Below are 21,090 nucleotides of genomic sequence, written 5' to 3' on the forward strand. Positions count from 1 at the left end.
GAAGGATTGTATCTGCCTTTTAAAGTAAACAAAGAGGGCTGCTGTCCTACTACTTACAGAAGCTCTTGTATTATCATTATAATACTCTATCTCAGCATTTTCTTAGATGGGCAGTTGGTTTTAATACCTGTTGAATAAATAATCAGTGAATGAATCAGCATACAATTAAACTGTGAGGACCTCATTAATCAAATTTATTAAGCTACTATATGCTAGTTAATTACTATGCTATCAATGACCCACAGTCTAACTTCTGTTATTTCAGAGTCATGAATTATCCCCCATTAGGATATTAAAAAATAATAACTCTGGTCTTGGTGTTTATACGGCATTTCAAGGTTTTTAAATACAAACAATCCCCTAGTTATGAACATATGAACCAAAGCCGTAGTCTCTGAAAATTTCAAAGCAAATACATGGCTCGTGATAACAAATGAGTGCTATTTGTAACACAAAACAAAACATTAGTAGTATCTACAAGTGTTTAATGTTCATATGGGTTGAAAGGTAAAAGACAAACATTTGCCTGTTACATATAAATCATACCTAACTATTCCCAGCTTATCCACAAAGTTGACTTAAAGTAAATTTAGGACTAGAATTAATTCATAATCTGGGGACTACTGGTATTTAATTTATTCAATAAAAGTCAACCAGATTATAAACATTTAGTTTTTGGCAATACGCCTACTTCTTTTGCTTCTAATTTTTCTATGCAAGGTTTCTTTCCTTTGGAGCTACTCAATATTAAGGCAAACCTCAAAGATGAAGGTAGAAATACTAGTTAATAGACTATTATTACATGAATAATCAAATAATGACTATTTACGTGGGAATTCAAAAATACCACATTTCTAGTGATCTTTAAAAATATGAGCTTAATTTAAATATCCTAAAATCAGAATTACCAGTAACTTAATTTCAAAATAAAGTTTTATATTTGGGAGCATATGTGAAAATCATTAATAAACTTTCAGAGCCATGAGTAAAGCTTATCAGTTAGATTACCTATAGATGATAATTAACACCATTTTACTATATAGAAATGAAAAACTGCTAAGTGCTTTTTGGAAAAATAAATCAAGGAAGAGAGCTAGGAAGTGGTTTCCTTTATATAATGGCCATAGAATTGCTGTGTTTGGCATATCTTCCCAACAATATTTTTTTTTAAATATGAAGCGAGTTGAACTTTCTCCATGGAAAAAGATACATCATGAAACAACTATGCTTAAGATAGAAAAGTTGAAAATTACTAAGAGGCTAAAATACAGTCTGAATATTAATTATAAAAAAGTCTTTCCTTACATTACATTCCTTCATGTCCGAATTAATTTCTGGGGAAAGATGAGAATTATTTAATTATGAGTCAGAATTTACTTACTATAACTTATTCCAAATTACACAAGAAATATTTTAAAGAGTTAGATGGGAAAATGTTTTTGCCCATGATAAAGTATATATTCTGCAAAGTGGCTTCAAAAGTTCATAGAAAAATTCTATTATCTTTTAATTCCACTTTTCCATAAACATTTTGAAGCTCTTTCATTTATTACCTGTAGGTTTTAAAACTATCCTCTTCAAAACTATTGAGTTACACCAAGAATATTTGTAAAAATGATTAAGCTATAATATTTTGTTTTGGGTTTTTTTGTTAATCATTTTTTGGGGGCTTGTACAATTCTTATCACAATCCATACATACATCCATTGTGTATCAAGCACATTTGTACATTTGTTGCCATCAGCTTTCTCAAAGCATTTGTTTTCTACTTGAGCCCTAATATCAGCTCATATTCCCCCTCCTTCCCCAAGTTGTTATAATATTTAATAAAATAGACAGCAGGTAAACACATAACTTTTTTTTTCACTGTGCAACCCGCTTCAGTGCCCACGAAAGCCAGGCAATGGTCCGGGGCTGCAGTATGCTTTGGCCTGGGGCACTGTGAGAGGCCCATGGGATCGGACCTGCCATATATCCAAACCCAGGCACAAACACATAACTTAAATAAATAAATACAGTAGTCAGACTTCACCCAGAGGGGGACATCTGAATAAAAAATAATGAATAATGCGGCCGTGTATCTAGAGAAGACCCTTGCAAGCAGAGGACAGTGCAAATACAAAGAACCTGAGGTTATCAGAGAGCATTTGAAAGAGAACCAACCAAGCACAAAGGGAGAGCAAGGACAAAGGTATGGTTAAAGGGAGTGAGGCAAAGGAGACAACTGCTGAGTATTCATTGGAGAGGCAGTTCTGAGAGAGTTTGATAGGCCACAGGTGAAGTTTTTGGGTTTCTTTCTGAAAGGTTTTGACTTGACTTGTATTTTAAACATTTTTAAAAGTATGTGAAGAAGAATTTGGAAGGGGGGTGGAAGTTAACATTTGAGGAATCTGATTGAAAGGTACCCCCGATGGACTAAAATTGGGGAGGAACAAGATTCTACAAAGCTACTAAACAATCCAGAGGAAAAAATGGTGGCCTAGTAATGAAAGTGGCAACAAGTAGTTGGATTGTGGTTATGGTCTAAACACAGACAACAGGATTTGCAAAGCAAATACTGATGTAATATAAAAAACATTTTTAAAATGTAAATTTATAAAGTTAAAGAATTTTCTACCTGCCAAGTATAAGTACCTATAATGGAAGCACTCCATATTACAAGTTTGTGGTCACACACGGGTGCATGCACTTGTCAAAACTCATCAAACTGAAAATGAGTGCATTTGATTACATATTCATTTTGTTGCAATAAATGTTTTAAAAATTATTTACACTCAGAACATATGGATGTTTGGTTTTCTTTTTAAATCACACTTTCCAACTATTTTTCCCTTCACACCTGAAAATGCCATAGAACACAAAAATACAGCAAGTTTCTGTGTATAAGGATTACTCCATTGCAGACCTGTCCAGCTAACTACGTCATTCCACGGGAGAAAAATTAGGTTTTCTACTCCCATTGAGTTAAGTTTTGAAACCCACAGGGGCAGTTCTACCCTGCCCTATAGGGTGGCTATGAGTCAATATCAACTCGATGGCAGTGAACTCAAGTTTTGATATGAAATTATAAAGTCTAATAACTAGACATTCATTATTAGATTAACATGTGCTGTTTCCTATTCTGCTTTTAGAGCCTGCTAGGCACACTGAAGCTAACCCCAGTCTAAACAAAGCAATTCCTTAAGTCGTATCCGAAACGGAATTTCCACAAAACTTCAGTTTCTCTCTGTAGCTATTCCAAGAAAAAGATAGACCTTGTCCAAAGAAGAATGTGTTTGATTAGCCCAAACAAGTGGCATGAAAATAACCCAGTGCTTTTAATCTCCTCGAAGGGAGATGGCTCCTTTTCTAGAAGAATTCATTTGCTGTTACCACTCTCGATGATGAAGCATTCCCCTATCACCTAAAGAGACAGATTAGTTGCTGTCCGGAGCTGGAGTGGAGACTGACTTACAAATGTTACCATGTAAGAATACTGTTAGGGTGATAAAACTGGATTAGGGTGATGGTCAAGCAACTCTACCATTTACTAAAATTCACTGCGCTAAATACAAGTTTATACCACGCTAAAGCTTGTGAAATTCAAGAAACACCTGCAGACTAGAAAAGGTTATGGTATTTTCCTGATTTTGATAATTATACTGTTATTAAGTAAGAAAATGTCCTTGATTTTAGGAAATAAACACCGCACATGGCAAGGCGGTAAAGGAATACCATGCCTGCTATCAGCAAACCATTTCAGAAGAAAAATAGGAGAAAACTCACAATGTTAGCATTTGGAAAATCTGATTAAAAGGTATTTATTTGAGAATTATTTCTATTGCTCTTGCAACTTTTTTTTGGAACTGTGCCAAAATTTTAAAAGTAATACAAATGTGTTAAAGGAGATGACAAAGTTTGGGGCTGGTTAGTGGCAATGTCTGAACACCCCCAACATGATGAACTTAAGTTTCACCAAGCCATGTGAGGATGACATGAAGGGCAAAGGTTTTATTTCATTACCTAAAATAATTACGACAGTAAGGTGGGGAAACGGGTACCCCCCCAAAAAACCCCACTGAAAACAATACAGGGCAGTGAGGCTGTCATGTTCTTCCTTTTATTTTCTGCCAGTTCCAAAGTTAAAGGGAAAAAATGAATAGAAAATCTACAAGAAGCTGTGAGAGAGAATCGAAGGAAATTCCCTTTTATGAAAGGCAGTGATAACATTTGAAGATCATTGAGATTTACAACATACAGAATGTGTTTACAAAATATTGAAGATCTTACTCCAAAAGCTACAATTTTTTGTGTATCATATGAAAGCTACAAATTAATGAGAAAAGTATAACTAATTTGTCTGTGGTGAAAAAGTAACTTAATCCAAAATTCTGAAACACATATGTCTGAAGTACTCACTCATATTTAAATAGATTAGAATTAGCATAAAAACATTTTTTAAATATTCAGATCAACAAGGTGGAATAAAAGATTATTAATCCTTTGCGCAATAGGTAAAGAAAAAGAATCTTCCTGGAAGTCTTTTGGTACCAACCCTCATTTCATCCCCTCCTACCCCTCAAAAAAGAAAACACTTTGGTGATCATAAAGAAATTCTCGGTAAGAAATAAATTTTGAGGAGGCAGTGCTGGAGGGGTAGGGAACACATTTTAGCAAATGTAACAATGAATCTCAAAACTAATGTTTGACTTAGTGGGAGTTAATGCTAAAAACCTGTAATGGACGATTAGAGGAATTGCCAGTGAGACAAACTGAGCTCCCAGACAAGAATCCAATGTAGATTTTATCTTTATCAAATGAACCTAAAGGAACAAGTCACAGTTGAAGTTGGAATGGAAGAGCTTTCCGTTGTTCCACATCCAGTTGCTGCTTTGGACATTCTTTGGCTGAGCCGACACTGCCATCAACTTTTGAGCAGGTGTCTGCTGAACACACCGTCTCATAGTCAACCCAGAATCAGAGGCCATGGACACAACTGATATTTTCTTTTTTCTTTTGCCTTTTCCATGACTAGATTCACTGCCTCGTCCTGATTTATAAGCAAAACCTGGGAAAACCTACAAGATTAAATGCTTGCTGGTTTATTTAGGATTACAGGAAACATTACTGGTAATTTGGGTGAAGAAAATCAATTTTGTACAGTTTATCTCAATCTAAATAAAATGTGAATTTTGTTTATAAAAAAATTCTTGGTAATGCTATGATGATGAATTAATAAAATACCCACATTTTAAAATTTAGTGTTACTGGTTACAAGAGCTGCCAACATCATTTCAAAATAACCTGGAGTAGATACATGAGTATTTTCATTTATGCAGAAATTATCCAATAGAACACATTAAGTGGTTGGGAGACTAGCTTTAAAATGAAACCCCATGGCTGTTTTCACAGTACCACAATTCCTTTCTCTTAATGTTAGTAAATAAGGATTAATTTTAACTTTAAAAGTCTATTAATACACAAGAACAAATATTAGTGTTAGTTAAGTTCTTATACTTCATTAAAAATTCTCTAAAACCAATATCGACCAATATAGATTAAGCACTTGCTATGTTACTTAGGTCTTGCACTAAGAACTTTAATATATTTTCCTCAATTACTTCCCAAACCCAATAAACCATAAAGCGGATACCATTATAATCATCCTTTTATATATAAAGAAAAAAAAAGTTTTAAAGAGATACTAATTAACTATCTACTTGAACCGGGAGGGGCTGGAACCTGAAGACCAAATGAATGGCTTTCTAAACCGCGGGAGGAGTTTGGAAATAAGGTTTTATAAATGAAAAAAGCCTGGAGACAATATAGTAATAATTTTGTACACTACTGCCAACACCTAATACACATTACGTCACATTATAGCAGTCCGGTGCAAGAGTAGACAGGAGTCCAATCAATCAGTCAATCAATCAATCTCTTCCCTCCTTTTGGTTGCTCCACTCTGCCCAGTATCAAAATGGCATTTCCATGGCAATAGATATCCTTATTACACAACTTCAAAATAATCTTCATCCTCCTAGATCTATTTTGAAAAACGCATTTAAAATGTAATATTGAAGGCCAAAAGAGAGAGAAAGGCAGAGAAGTAGCACATTCTAACGTGAAGCCTGGTCATTCCCCCAGAATGAATGGAGACTCCCAGTCTGCAGCATCCTCCGGGACAGGGGGTGGAAGATGAGCAATAGAACTCATACAGCCTTAGCCTAGAAAGCAGCAAAGGTGCCAAAGAAGGTGCATCTTGGCCCAATTCAAAGTGGACGAGGCCCACTCTGCTTAGAGGCGGGCCCTAAGAGGAGAGCGCGGGGGGAAGCGGCCCGTTGGGGGGCTGCAGCTCGCTAAACAAGGGCGAATGCAGGGCGGCTGGAAAGCAGAGCCTGGGGCGAGTGTGCAGGAGGCCCTGGGACTCCACCGCGGGGCTCTGCAGGCAGCAAGAAAGAGAGAGGCCGAGTGGAAAGGCTCCCCCGGGGGGCAAAACGCAGAGCCGGACAGCGGCCGAGGCGTCTCGGCCCGCGGCGGAACGTGGACGGGAAAGGGAAAGCGGGCGAGAAAGCAGAGAGCGCTCAGGCTGTAGGCCCGGCCTACGCGGGGGCTCCAGTGCCCGGGGCGAGGCCAGCGCCCACTGGTTTTCAAAGCCTGAAGCGAAGAAACCCAGGCCTCGTGCCCGTCCCCTCCCCCATCCCAACCCCCCCCCCCCCCGCTCACCCCACCTTACCCCGGCCTTTGCGCAGCCACCCCGGCTCTCCCTCCTCACCCAACGGAGGTAACCCGGTCGCCTGCTTTCCGCTCGCCTTCAGAAGCCTGAACTCACCCGCCGCTGAGGAAACGGTAGTATCTTCGCAGCCTTCCGGGCTCCAGATTACGAGCGACCTCCGCCGGTTCCAGGTTTCTGGGCGCCGCTCACCCGGGAGACTGGTTCTGAGCTGCCTCCTCTCATAGGCCGCAAACACAGCCGCGCAGCGCGGGCGGCTTATGGAGGTCTTCCTCTTACCCGGCGTGCACTGCGGCCAAGGGAGCGGATAGGGGGATCATAGAGAAGAGCGCAGCTAGATAGTCTTCGCCGTCGCCTTTGAGTCGCCACACACAGCCGAATGACCATAGAGAAGAAACGCATAGTAGGGGCTAGAAAGGCTCGAGCTATAAATGACGACCCACCCTGCCATTTCTTTATTGGAGCCGATTGAGTCTTGTGACTCCGCGACGCCATCTTTAGGTCAAGGTTCCGCCTGGACTCGGCGCGAGAGCTGTTAGGATGTTTCTTTTTCCGTGGTAGTTTTGTGTTTTGGGCGCTAGAAGCTTGATTAGTAGGTTGCTAAGGTTCATTGGAATAAAGACTGGACCGCTCCCCAGCACCTCATGAGAAATTTGAAATATTAATCTTTTCCTAGGAGAAAAAAGTCTAGACCTCAAGAAACAACTGACAAAAAGCCTTGGTGTTTTTTTTTTGTTTTTAATTCCTGTGCGTTGGTAGGTCATATTATCGTCCCAAGATACAGCTGGGAGATCTGTGAAATTTCTGGAAAGACTTAAAAAATATGTAACTTTGAATCCTGTGATGTCAACATGCGAAAAAAAATCTCATTTAAGATATTAATGAAAATGAATAATCACAAGAGATTAGATTATTTCGTCTATGGACTTTATCGTCAATATCTGTTGGCCTTTGCTTCCCAAACAAGGAACCTCGCACCGCAGTATCCCAAAGGTGGCAGTTCAAATCCAACAGCCAATCCTTGGGAACGAAATGTAACACTTACCTTAATGTAAATCTTTCTTAGCAACTTGGAAACCTTTTAAGCAGTTCTACTCTGACCCATAGGGTAACTATGAGTATGCATCTACTTGATGTCAAAAACAATTGGATTTTCCGGCTGCTTGTTGATTATGCTTACAATCTCTTCAATGTGAAGTGAGTTGTCTATGACTACCTGGTACTAAACCAACTGCTGGGAATATAATGGTGCTTCGTGTGTGTTACTGTCTTGGAGGAACTGTGGACAACATGGAAGGTGTAGATGATACCCCGACTATAACATGTATCAAATTATAAAGCATACCTACATGTTTCCAGTACCCTTTTCCACTTTATTTTATCTAACACATTTCGGTTTGGCGGTGATGTAGTTGGTTAACCTTAGGGCTGTGAACCACAAGATCAGTTCAGAAATCAGTGGCTTCTCGGCTGCTTCTTGGGATAAAGCGGAGGCTTCCTGCTCCTGAAGACAGTTAGTGTCTGGTTTGTTAGTTGGGTTGTTTTTTTGTCTTTTAAAACTACCAAAGGCATAAGCACCGAAATCCTCTCCAGTTATTCCCTACCCATTTGTATTGTTTAAAATATTGTATGTGTAATCAAGTGGTGGTAATAAAGTAAAACCTCAGAGAGAAATGGGCTCAGGCAACAATTTGCTAACTTCCCTAAAATAGACATTTGTTATTTATATTTACCCAGCAACCATTCTCCTCTTTTGTAATAGCATTCCAAATTTATTGAAAGAAACTTTTCCCTTCTACCATCCATGTAGTTTAGATAAGAAGAGCTAACCCTAACACACTACCTCATAGGATCCAGGGATAAATTTCAAGCCCAATCTGAGCCTTACAGTCTGTGCTTGCCTCCGCCATCCCTGCCCTATGAGAGCTCTAATTGAGTGAAGGTGAGGCTCCCCAATAGCCCACAACAGACGCACTGAACAGTCTGCGAGCCAAGTGGGCCCCACTAATTCACAGCCAGATATCAGGGCTCCCTGTTTGAGAACATAAGCCATAGATAGCTTTTAGCTGCCTGGTTACCACACCAAAAGGAGGAATAGCAGGACCAGTAGGAAAATAAAATTTTGAGGTTACAGGTTTCTAGTTGTTTTTCTTGGTGCCCTATGTAGAAGGATTGGAATCTTAGACCTGCTCCCACATCTACCCAGAAGTCCTGTCAAATTGTGATATATGTGTGTGTGTGCGTGCGTGTATATATACATATATATGTGTATAGTGTGTGTGTGTAAACATGGTGAATTATATTGTTTGATCTTAAAGTATTATACAGTCCGGACACTCTTAGGTCACATCTCACTTCTAAAATAACTCAATGGCATGGAGTCAATTCTGCTTCATAGCAACCTTATAGGACAGAGTAGAGCTGCCCCACGGATTTCCAAGACTGTAAATCTTTGGTATAAAATCTTTCTATGAAAAATTTAGTAAAAAACCTCATCTTTCTCCTGCAGTGTGGCTGATGGGTTCAAAGTGCTGACCTGGCAGTTAATATAGTTCCGTGAATAACCGACAATGCCACCAGGGGCCCTACGTCTCACGTCTCACTTAGTGTTGATAAATTGTTCTTTTTATATACACATCACTAGGTTTGATAAGGCCTTTGTATTTATATTTATGAGGAGTATTGTTCTAAGGCTTTATTTTCTTGTAATGCCTTTGTCTGATTGTAGTATCAGGGCAATGATGGTCTCATAAATTGGTAGAATTCACCAGTAAATCCATCTGGAACAAAATTCAATTCATAACATAGCATTATTAACATCATCTGTTTTATCATCAGAGAAACTTGTTAGTTTGGATCCTTCAAAAAATTGACCATTTCTTTCAAGTTGTGCAATTTATTAACATATGAGCATAGGTCAAAAAATATCATTATTAGGGTTCAAATTCATGCATACACAGCGTTATGCCCAACACAGGGTTATGCCCAACAAACTGTGATCAGTGAATGGCTGAAAACACATACTTTCAGAAAAAAATTTATTTTATTCTTGTTAGACTGCCATGGGGAAAAAATATTTTGAGGTAAGAGTGAATAACAATTTTTTATCAAAACTCCAGTAGACATCCACCCAAGTCACCAAAACTTCACAACACATTTAACGGAATACTATCCTGCATAAAAGAAGAGTTTTTTCGCTGGATCAAGCATTTTAAGGAATGTTGGGAAGACCTCAAAGATGAGCCCGGAGAAGAAAGCCCATTGACCTCCACAAATGAACCATGTGTGTTTCTACCAGTTGGATCACTTAAAATTATACAAAGATACACATTTATTTTAAAATAAAGATTATAAAATGAAGACAGGTCATCAAATTTACTAAGATATGATAAAAAATAAAGTAGTTTTAGAAATTAGATACTGTTTTCTACTTAATTCAGCATTTTTCTTGGAAGTAAAAACATTCAATATCATTACCATTGGGAAATAATGACTTAAAAATGCTTGTCTGGTAAAAAAGGTCTGCCTTGAGCAATATGCTCCTTTTTTTTTTTCACACGCATGGTTAGTGTTTTATTTTTTTAAGAATGGTTCTAAAACATCACACTAAGGTTAAAAGGTAAAGTTTAAAATAGACCACTTTATAAAGATAAGTTACAATATATGTAGTAATGGTGTACAAAATCTTGATCTCAGAGCATATGATACACCTCATTGGCAGGTGCACCCAGGTGTTCCAAACCAGCCAGTCATTTTTCTCTTGTCTGAATAGACTGCTCGCTGACTGCCTTCTGCTTCTGCTGCGTGATCTCAGAATCTCTGCTTCCTCTGAGAGGGAGTCAAGCTGTCTTCTTTTTCCCTTGCTCATCTCCTGGGTCGTCTTCATGTTTTTCTGGCAGGCAAGTTCTCTTTGATTTCCAAGGGTCGTGCCTACCATAGGGACGGAGCCTGGAAGGGAGAAGTAACGGTTCCCTCACACCACCCACCAATCTGGAAGTGTGATATGCTCTTTTCATAACTGCCCATATGGGATCAAGTCATCACAGAAACTCAAAAGATTACACAGGAATGAAGCTCTTTCCCATACACATATGAGTTGTGTTAGTCCAGGTAGACTAGGATACATATATGTATAAGAAAGAACTTTATATACAACATTGAGAAAACATCCCAACCCAATTCAGATCAAGTTTATAAGTCCGATATTAGCCCATATGTCTGATATCAATCTATAAAGTCCTCTTCAGACTCCTGAAACATGCAATGACACCAAATGCAGGAAGATCACAGGCCAGTGGGTGGGAAGTCTTGTGGATCCAGTGACATTGTAAGCATCTCAACTCTGACAGGGTTCTCCACATAGCTTCTCCAGCACCCGGGGCTGCATCAGGATAGGTCCATGTGGCTTCTCCTCAGGGATGTCTTGCTGGGAGTGAGCCTTGTCAGTAGAGTATCCAAGGGAGTGAGCAGAGAGAGTGTCTCCCACATCCAAGGAGGAAATACAGGAATTCCCAGAATCCTCAGGGGAAAGCCTCTTTGGCTATAACCCGAATGACAAATTGGACTCCACCCCGTCACTCTTAATTTTCTTGAGTCCCAGATTGACACCAGATTATGTAACTACCGCATAAGCGTCTCTGGATTAGTTTCTCTAGTCAACCCAGAATAGCACATACTTTCCAAATTCCATGATGTCCATACACAATTCATCATTTCTTGCCTGGTAAAGCACTTTCAAATTCTGACAAAACAGTTCCTAATTGCATTTTTCAATGAGTTCCATGAATAGTCTAAGGATTGTCTGTGCTATTGCTCAGCAACAATTTCCTAATATAGTAGGTATCAGGCTTCTGTAAAATCCAAATGTGTTAGGCCAGGTTGACCAGGGAAACAAATCCAGTGACACTCAGCTATGTGTATCAAGAAGTAATTATATATCAAGAAAACACCCCAGCCCAGTCCAAATCAAATCCATAAGTCTGATACTAGTCCATAATTTCCTCTTCAGACTCATGAAATCAAAAGCAATGATGCAGAATGCAGGAAGATCACAGGTTGGTGGGTGCAAACTCCGGTGGATCCAATGGCAGTAGAAATATCACAGGGCTCTGGCAGCAATCAGGGCCAGCCAGCAGGAAGGCAGAGTCAGAGAGAGGGAGAGTTCCCTGGACCCTCTTTAGGAGAAAGCCACACCGACAAGGAAGCAGGGCTATGACCTGATTGACCGGTTGAATACCGCCCATACACTTTCATATATCTTCAAGCTACCATGAAATTATGTAACTACTACACCAAGAAAACCACCTTCCCTGATGGCAACAAATGTACAAATGTGCTTGACACAATGGATGGATGGATGCACTGTGAGATTGTGATAAGATTTCTATGAGCTCCAATAAAATGATTTTGAAGAAAAAAAAAAAAGAAACCCACCTTCCTTTGCTTAAATTGTTTTAAATGCATGGATAATTCCGGTTCAGGTGTATTCTCCTTTCACCTGAAATGCTAGACATACTCTAGCCATGTCAAGAGGGAACGTACAGATACCAGAACGTACAGATACCGGGTGTCATACCTACCATGGATCCAGCCATTAATCTATGCACATGACCTGAAACTCACAGTTTTGTAGTAATTAACACGCTGTAATGTTCACACGCAGTCAATGAGATGGAGCTAGAGGGAAAGATTCCAACCATCATTACATCATTTCCTTTATACAAATAAAGCCAGCCTTCCTTTTGGAGAACAACACGTGATGTAGAAAACGCTCCTAAATCTTTATAATGTTGGTTTTGAGCTTATAATAAAATCTTCACTCAATCCAAAGAAACAACTGTTGTTTTGCCATCACATGCAGTAATACCTCCAGCCAATAAGATAAGGTGACCAGACATCCCGCTTTTGGCAGGACAGTCCCAATTTTTAACAATTTGTCCCGCGGTGTTTTAAAAAAGTCCCGATTTTTGGAAAGAATGCACGACAAGCTAGGGAACTACGGGAGAACGGGAAGGGAATATACAGTTTTCAGCTGCCATGTGGCTATTTCGCCAAGATATGAGTTTTATATTATTTTTGTTAATTTTATAATGTTAAACTTTAATAATAACAATTGTTGAGAACTGATTATTGAGAACTGCTTGTCAAAGTTCGCATTGTTGATCAGTTGATAGAATTCGACCACCATTGTTTGGACTTAATGAACAATGGCATTTTTTGGCATTGGCAACGACGAAAACATTTTTTAACTGTCTCTCAGACGATACTCATCCTGCTGCGGGCTAGTGCTAGTTAAAGAAGGGATGTCAACAAATCAGCTGTTCAGATAATTTAGGTAAGTTATTTATTTATTTATTTCATAAACATAAATTGTCTTGAATTTAGCAGACAGTACTCATATTATTTATATTTTATAGTGGTAGCAAAAAGTCTAGTGCCAGCCTTGAAAGTGACATGACTTACGTTACAGCAAATTCAGAGAAAAAATAATACAAGTTAGTATTGTTATTATTTAGAAAGAAATATAGGATTAAAATTAAAATATATTTTTAAATATAGTTACTTTATAACAATCAAATTAATTTAATTTATAAATTAACAATAAAATATGTTCATGTAATTATATACCTACTTGCTGTGTTTTTAAGCAATATGTATATAATAATTTAAAATATAATTTTAAATTATTTTTTAGATTTTTAACATAATGAGTAAGAAAGAGGATGCAAATTCAACGATGATCTAAGAAGTGAAATTCCTTTTATTAAAAAAACCAAAAGCGGTTACATGGTAAAATGTGAGAAATGTAATGGTGAATTTTCTATTTCGCAGGGCAGGAAGACTGATATTTCAAAGCACTTGGAAATACAGAAACATACAAAATATTTAAATACTGTTGCATCTTCCTTGAAAATACAGGAATTTTTTCAGAAAACAACTTATGGAGACTAAGAAAAGAAATTAGGACTAGCAGAAGGACTTATGACTTTTCATGCTATTAATCACAATCATTCCTTCAGATCTATGGACTGTACATCGCACCTTGTCAAAAAATTAATCAACAAAAATTTTGCCTGTGCTAGAACAAAATCCGAGACAATTGTGTGCAATGTGCTTTACCCATATGCATTTTTAGAATTTAGAAAAACTTAATTTTATATCCATATATTCTGACGCATCTAATCATAAGGATATAAAGTTATTTCCAACCATTATTAGATTTTTTGATTCGGAAACTGGAATAAAAATTAGAATTTTAGATTTCGTTTCTGTCCCCGGTGAAACTTCTGAAATAATTTTCAGTTCCATTATTAATATTTTGGAAAAAAAAAAAACAATTTAAAACAAAATAATTGTATATTGTGCACACAACACGAACACAAATTTTGGAGGAAAAGCGAGAAGAGGTACAAATAATATTTTTAATAAATTAAACAAAAATTTTAATAAAAACATTATTGGTGTTGGTTGTGCAGCGCACAAAATACATAACACCATTCAAACAGCTGCTGTTTGTTACCCATAGATGTGGAAAATATTGTTATTAAAATACATTCTTATTTCTATATATACACTGTGTGCGTTGAAATGCTTAAAGAATTTTGTGAAACTGTAGAAGGTGAATATCAGAAAATACTTGGACACAGTAAAACGCGCTAGTTAGCTCTTTTGCCAGCTGTCAAAATAATTTTTAAAATATACGATCCTTTGAAATCCTACTTTTCTATCACAGGATAAATGTCCTAGAATTTTAGAAGAGTTTTTTGAAAAAGAATCTTCAAAAATTTGGCTAGAGTTTGTACACAATTAAGCAACTCTTTTTCAAAATGCTATAAAACTTATTGAAGGTGACAAAATTTCGGTAATCAAAGTAGCAAATTAAGTTACTAATTTAAAATTTCAGTGTCAAGAGCGAATAGAAAATAATTTTCTTCCATTAACTATCCGTAATAGTATAAGCCAGCTAGAAGAACAAAGTGTAATAAATTGTGCGGCTATCATGAATCATGTTTAAAAGTTCTATAGTAACTGCATAGATTATTTAGAAGAGTGGATGGTACATTACAATGATATTGAACATTTTCATTGGGTTACATTAAAACAAGAACTTAATTGGAATGATGTGCAAAAATTATTTGATTATATTACTCCAAATATCCCATATAGTAATATTTCTGAAAATGATCTTTTTAATGAGGTATTATTATTAAATATATATTGATAAGGAAAAGGTTAAATGGGCATCATCAAAAATCACAATGGTTAGAAATATTTCATCATTTTGAAACAAACCATGTTCCATACAATAATGCACTAAAAATTGTGGAATACGTGCCGTCCTTACCAGAAACTAATGCTGCAACTGAACTTGTTTTTTCTACGGTAAATAAAGTGTGGCCATCAGAAAAATCACAATTAAGTGTTGAGACTTTGAAAGCCATTTTATGTGTGAAATATAATTTAACAAATTTTTGTGAAAATTTCATGACCTTTTAAACAACGACAGCAATCTACTAAAAAAAATCACTCAAATGAGCAATATGCCAAAGAATAAAATAATACTATACATAACTTTTAATGCGTTATATTTGTAAATTGTACTTATGTTGAAATAAAAAATACATTATATTACTATTTTTGTAATCTATGAAAATTTTTGTTGCTCCATATAGACCAAATGTTTATCAAGAACCAGCCCCCACCCCCCATCAATGGTGTCCCGCTTTACCAATGTTAAAATCTGGTCACCTTACACTAAGAGCACAACCAGGAGAAATCTCTGTGGACTGTGGGCCCTCCAGTGCCTCCACTTGTGGTATCTTGGGAGGGCAATCAGCTGATGCCAGGCCCATTGCCTTGGTTGCCATCAGGGCTAGAGGCCAGAAGCTTTGGGAGCTAAGATACAAACCACTCACCCAGGACATGGTTGGAGAGACTGGTGACAGGATGAGGATTTTTCATTTGAAGCAAACTTTTTTGCCTCAGCCAGCTTTTGACTTGATTAGTTCCAAAAGAGTTGCACAAAAATCAGCTACCTCAAAGAGCTGATCTTTCCTTCACTCATTTAAACAAGATTGACACTAATGTGGAGACAATTTTATAAAATAAATACAGTCCAGAGATCAGGCCTAATCAAGAGTGGTTTCCCATTGTGGGAGGGAAGCATGCTTGTCTCACAGAAGGCAAGTACAATTTCAGGGAAGGCAAGTAAGTTTCTATTGGTAGGAAGAGGAGGACAATCAGCCCCCAATCAGGGGAATAAAACATTTAACAATACTTATACCAAGGGAGACTATGCCTGGTACTATTGTTCCAATTGGATACTTTAGACCTAGTTGCCTTGGTGACCCAGGGCACATCCTATAGACTACTGAAACTTTAGAGCCTGTTTTTTCAAGGCATGCAACATCCTTCATAGGCCACGCCAGAAGAATTTGATGTGGAAACCTCACTAAGTGAACAGAGTCCTATTTCAAACTCACGTGCAGCCCTTAGACTTAAGGCTGAAATTACGTAGTGTGAGAAGAAGCAGATGGCGCTATACCAGGAGTATAAAACTGGTGATCCTTGAATTTTGGCTCTAATCTCTAATCTCCTGCCTTTACAGTGTCCAATGAATGGTGGTCCAGGACTACCACATACTTACTATTTTAATGCCCTCCTTGTTTATTAAGATATATATTAATTTGAAAAAAAGATATGCATTAATCTTGTAGGTCTGGGTTCTGCCACTGTCAATGAATATAATTGAAATATTGCTTATTGCCAACCCCCATTGTTTGTATAGTGTCCAGTCACTTAAGAGTTTAAGCTGCACAAGTCAATAATACATATATTGCTCTTCATAGCCAGCTTATTTTTGTATAATCTCCTTTTCTCAAGGGCTTTAAATTCTGTACCGTTGGCTAAATTAATGATAATATCAATAGAATTACTGAACGAGTGATCTAAAATCAATGGAGAGAGGGCGTAGGATCCCTGGTGGGTGGGGCTTAATCAAGAGCAATGTAACCATGAGGAATTACTGAAACCTGAATGAAGGCCAAACATGACACTGGGACAAGAGGAAAGTAAAAGGAAATGGAGGAAAGAACTAGGAGGGAAAGGACATGTATAGAGGTCTAAATAAAGACATGTACATATATAAATATGTTTATATATAATGGTAGAGAAATAGATCTATATACTTATAGTTATAAGTTAAGTATTAAGGTAGCAGACAGACATTGGACTCAAGTTCTCCCTCAATGCAAGAACTCTTTGTTCTAATAATCTGGCATTCTGTGATGCTCATCTTCCTGACACAATCACTAAAGACAAAATGGGTGCATAAGCAAATGTGGTGAAGAAAGCTGATGGTGCCCAGCTATCAAAAGATATAGCATCTGGGGTCTTAAAGGCTTGAAGATAAACAAGCAGCCATCTAGCTGAGAAGCAGCAAAGCCCACGTGGAAGAAGCACACCAGCCTGTGTGATCATGAGGTGTCAGTGGGATCAGGTAGCAGGTAGCAAAGACCTAGAACAAGAAATCTTATCAACCTGAATGAGCAGTGGGGGGTGCAGAATGGAGACCCAAAGCCCATCTGTAGACAATTGGACATCCCCTTTACAGAAGGATCACAAGGAAGAGATGAGCTAGGGTGCAGTATGAGCACCAATGAAACATACAACTTTCCTCTAGTTTTTTAATGCCTTCTCCCTCACACTATCATGACCTCAAGTCTACCTTACAAATTTGACTAGATCAGAGCATGTACACTGCTACAGAAAAGAGCTCACAACACAGGGAATCCAAGACAGATAAACCCCTCAGGACCAACAGTGAGAGTAGAAATACCAGGAGGGTAAGCGGAAGGTGGGGGCGGAAAGGGGGAACCAATCACAATGATCTACATATAACCACTTCCTAGGGGGATGGACAACAGAAAAGTGGGTGAAGGGAGACAGCTGGTGGTGTAAGACATGGGGTGGGTAATTTTTATATATTATCAAGGGTTCAGGAGGGAGAGAAGGAGGGGAGGGGGGAAATGAGCTGATTTTAAGGGCTCAAGTAGAAAATGTTTTGAAAATGATGATGGCAACATATGGACAAATGTGCTTGACATAATGGATGGGCGGATTGTGATAAGAGCATCCAATAAAATGATATTTTAATAAAATGATTTGAAAAATTTTTTAAATTACCGTATGCCCCAGGGAGATGCTTGAAAGTGTTCTCTAACATAAAACGACAGTGATCGCATGAAGAGATCACTGAAAACGTGGGCACTATAGCAAAGTGCAGTGAAGAAACTAGATGCTGCCTGGCTGTCAGAAAGCATCGTGTCTGGGGATTAAAAGCTTATCTTCAAACAAGCAGCCATCTAAGTGAGGCGTCCCTTAAGTCCACATGGAAGAAACATACTTGCCTGTGTGGTCCAAGGATTGTAAATAATATTACCCAATGTGATTATTAAGGTGGGAATGGTATCAGAGTTTAAACTGTGGATACCCGGTTTGCAGAAGGCTATAGATGACAGGGGAAGCCCAAAGTCCATGATCAGGGTCCACACATAGATTAGGCCTCCGGTGAATTCCCTCTGACCATAGTTGAGGGATGTAAATAGTCTTGTTATCAGACAGAGTGGATTGGAGACACAATTATAATAGGTAATAGATGACATATGAGGGGCTACCAAAAAGGAAAAAAGCTCTGCTTGCGTAGTAGGCATTTTTTCCCACTAGGTGAGCATCGAGCAACTCACTCTTGAGTTAGTGCACCCAGTGGCATTGCTTGGGAAGATTCTCTCTGGTCAGAGTGAATTTTTTTTAAAAAGCAGTTTCCCTCAAACCTCGTTTTTCATGATGGCTGCTTTAAGAGAACAGCATGCAGCTGTGAAACTTTATGTCCTGCACAGGAAAAATGCTGGAGAAACTGTTATGAAGTTTTGAACACAGGTTACAGGGACAATGTTATGGGTAAAATGCAATTGTACAAGTGGTTTTCTTGTTTCAAGAAAGGTGAAATGTTGATTGGTGACAAACATTCTGGATGTCTGTCAACTTCCTGACTGGACAGAAATGTCAACAATTCATGCACTTGTGCTCGAAGACCAATGACAGACCATTGAAAGGTTGACGAAGTTATCTGAGCTGTCTTGGAGCTCCGTTCAGCAAATTTTAATGGAAGATTTGGGAGTGAGAAGGGTTGCTGTGGAATTTATGCCTTGGGGTCTGACTGACCAGGAAAAAGAATTTTGAGTTGAAACATGCCATGCTTTGAAAGAACAGCTCTGAGGCGACGCAGACCTTTTTCCAAGGTCATTACTGGTGACAAGACATGGTGCTATTCTTACAAGCCTGAAAGGAAACCTCAATCAAGCCAGTGGAAGATGCCATTGACACTTCACCCCCAAAAAGCTTGTCAAGTAAAAACAAAGATCAAGACGATGCTCATTTTGTTTTTGATGTGACGGGGATAGTGCATTTGGAGTTCATTCCACCAGGTCAGACAGTTAATCAAGCGATTTAAAGGTTCTGAGAAGATTGTGTAAGAGTGTGCCCCCAAAAAGGCCTAATTTGTGGCACATAGGGACTGGCTTTTCCACCACAACAATGCACTTGCTCCAACAGCCATCTCAGTACACCAGGTTTTGGCAAAAAAAACAACACAGCACTGCCTCTCTTGCCCCACACATCTTACTCGCCTGACCTCACTCTGTGCAACTTGTTTGCATTTCCACGAATGAAGAGGGACGTGGAATGACAGCGATTAGACATAGAAGAGGTGCGGGGGGGAAAAACAAGGGACGTGTTGTCAGTGATCCAAACAGATGAGTTTGAAAAATGTTTCCAAGAATATAATCAAAGATTTGACAAATATATTAGGTGTAATGGAGAGTACTTTGAAGGTGATAAGTTATTTTGTAAAAAATACATAGTTTGGGGGGATATCCCCTCATAGACAGGTATGTTATTTCTTTGCTCTACAACAGAAAAACCCAGAAAGCTCAGACAGTAATTTGAAGCCCTACATCACTGAGAAAATGGCTGCTGACTGTGCCTAACACACCCACAGTGAAAGCAGGCGGTTGAATCCACAAACAGATATCAGTATTTCCCTGACTCTCCCCTTGCCAAAGCAAATTGCTCCACCTGCAGCCCTGAACAAGCTCCCTGAGACATACCCCTAAGGCACCTACCAGCAGAATAACTCCTACCATATTGCAGAGCTTGAGAGAGAGAGAGAGATAGACAGAGAGAGAGAGAGAGAGAGAAGAGGATAATTAGGGAGAGGAGAGAAGAAATAGAAAAAGAGACTAACTCTTTGGTTCTGTATATACATTTCAGGTGAACAAGGCAGTATCTGGGTTACTATGCACAGTGGCTGGTTGTGCACCTCCTTTTGCATACAGAGTACAGTTGGGGCAGCCTGACAAAGGTGCAGGTCAGGCAGAAATTAGGCCTAACGTGAGAAACATGGTAAAACTAGCAAAAGGGGACTGAAACATCTGTGTCTCTACAGTCAGGCCCTCTAGACATCAGGGACTATGACCATTCATATGACTCCAGAATCCGCCTCTGTCAATGGTTTTGAACTCCTGGACAGGCCTAGGGCAAAAAGCTGCTGCTCCACTGTGTTTGTTTATTCCCCACCCCCTTCTTCCTTTGTATTGATAGACAGCCAGCTGCAACAGGGGAGACGCTGACCCTAATTCCCATACCTCCTAATGTCATAGAAGGCAATTGGGGAACAGGCTTCTGGTAGGCAAGAAACAGCACCCAGGTTTTTGTTGTTGTTTAGTTTTTCTTGTGATTCTCTCCCACTGATGTTTTAATAAACCACCAGTAGAGAGACACAAGATACAAAGGTGGCAGTCAGACATGTGGGAGATCAGCATCACTAACTCCCCACAACTGCTTGTTGACTGGAAAATACACCAGATTCCACTCTCATGTCCAGGTGAATATACTCCAATTGTGCACAATCTAGTGTCATGTTGATAAGTACACACTGGTGACTGCAAAAGAGAAAGCAGCTTTCGGTCCCAGGTATGTCACGCAGGTGTGTGGCTTTCTTGTTCATGTAGTTATTCTGCTTATTCTGTTCCAGGGGTTCTACACCTGTGGATCGCAACCCCTTTGGGGATCAAATGACCCTTTCACAGGGGTTGCCTAAGACCATCGGAAAACATAACTATTTCACAATATATATTACATATTGTTTTGTGATTAATCACTATGCTTTAATTATGTTCAATTTGTAACAATGAAAATATATCCTGCATATCAGATATCTACACAACAATTCGTAACAGTAGCAAAATGACAGTGATGAAGTAGCAATGAAAATAATTTTATGGTTGGGGGGGTCACCACCACATGAGGAACTGTATGAAAGG

At 38.6% G+C, this 21,090-nt stretch overlaps 1 protein-coding gene and 2 pseudogenes across 7 annotated transcripts in view; all 3 read right to left on the reverse strand.

The window, feature by feature from the left end:
• Positions 1-6,991, reverse strand: part of RBM25 (RNA binding motif protein 25) — a 45,642-nt gene extending 38,651 nt beyond the window's left edge. For 3 of the 7 annotated variants that reach the window (XM_075531450.1, XM_075531445.1, XM_075531444.1), the window contains exons 1-2: positions 6,809-6,991; positions 58-127 (exon numbers count right to left, since the gene is read on the reverse strand). The gene's annotated coding sequence lies outside the window, so the exon portion shown is untranslated. Of the gene's footprint in view, positions 1-57; positions 128-1,305; positions 1,335-6,808 lie in introns of all 7 variants that reach the window. The other 4 variants (XM_075531447.1, XM_075531442.1, XM_075531446.1 and 1 more) reach the window with 2 other exon arrangements.
• On the reverse strand, positions 1,865-1,987 carry LOC142427121 (small nucleolar RNA SNORA42/SNORA80 family; annotated as a pseudogene).
• Positions 6,992-11,522: 4,531 nt separating the features above from the next.
• On the reverse strand, positions 11,523-12,606 carry LOC142426230 (solute carrier family 25 member 16 pseudogene; annotated as a pseudogene).
• Between the last annotated feature and the right edge of the window lie 8,484 nt (positions 12,607-21,090).

Source organism: Tenrec ecaudatus, chromosome 14 (assembly GCF_050624435.1).
Source record: "Tenrec ecaudatus isolate mTenEca1 chromosome 14, mTenEca1.hap1, whole genome shotgun sequence".
Taxonomy (NCBI): domain Eukaryota; kingdom Metazoa; phylum Chordata; class Mammalia; order Afrosoricida; family Tenrecidae; genus Tenrec; species Tenrec ecaudatus.